We start from the raw sequence: 1,001 nt of genomic DNA on the forward strand, positions 1-1,001 counted from the left end.
TAATAAATTTATGGTATTTAGAAATTTTAGGAAAGATGCTGCAAATTAATGATCACAGATTTGCAGAACAACTAACAACAAATAAGGACTAGATGTGATATTGCGATGTCAGGAAGAGATGTAAAAGGAACAAATGCTTTGACATGGCTTGTAGGAAGGAGATGTCACAAGGAATGGAGGATAATTGGTAGCATTACTGAATCAGAAAAATAAGTCAGGAAGGATCTAAGACATCACCGAGTCCATTATCCTGCCCCAAAGTAGGATGCAGTGTAGCTCTGTTGCTCCTGATGGGATTATCTTCCCTGTTATTAAGGACATCCACCACAGAGGCTGTAATTTCTACAGCAAGTCTATCCCCGTATTTACAAAGCAATCCTGCTAGAAAGCTTTTCCTATTTTCCAACCTGCATAATTTTGATTTTCAGGCTTCTCAGGAGGATTAAGAGTTGCCTTTTTTGCTACTTTAAATGACAACATTGATGAAATATGGGACTGGGACCTGCATGCACCTGTTCCTTGCAACAAAAAGAAGACATAAATGATGAAAGAAATATGGTTACTGTGTGGCCTGTCATTATTAATCTAGTCCTCTAGTCACAAAATATTTGAGCAGCCATGATCAGTGCTCTTGAGAATGACTGCCTGGGAGAGAGATGCTGACAAGAAGTACTATTAATTCAACAAGAAAGGCTTTATCCATGCCAGAGTCCCAGCTGCTGGTAAAGATGACTGCAGTAGTGCTGCGCTGATTTGCACCAGCTGAAGGTCTGTGATCTTTGTAGACTGTTTGAAAAATACAGAACTGTGGTACAAATTTAGCCCCGGCTCCTTGCATGTGTACCCAAAGTTTCCTCTGAACTAATTCAACTTCACTTGTAAAGTAGTATCAGTTCAAAACTGTCCTATCATATAAAAACAGCAGTGCAAGATGCAAAGCCTGCCAAACTGTCCTGAAAATACTGTAAGAAGTTATTTGTTTTTAAGTTGTGTTTAGAATA

This window comes from Egretta garzetta, unplaced genomic scaffold (assembly GCF_000687185.1).
Source record: "Egretta garzetta isolate BGI_Z169 unplaced genomic scaffold, ASM68718v1 scaffold430, whole genome shotgun sequence".
Lineage (NCBI taxonomy): Eukaryota > Metazoa > Chordata > Aves > Pelecaniformes > Ardeidae > Egretta > Egretta garzetta.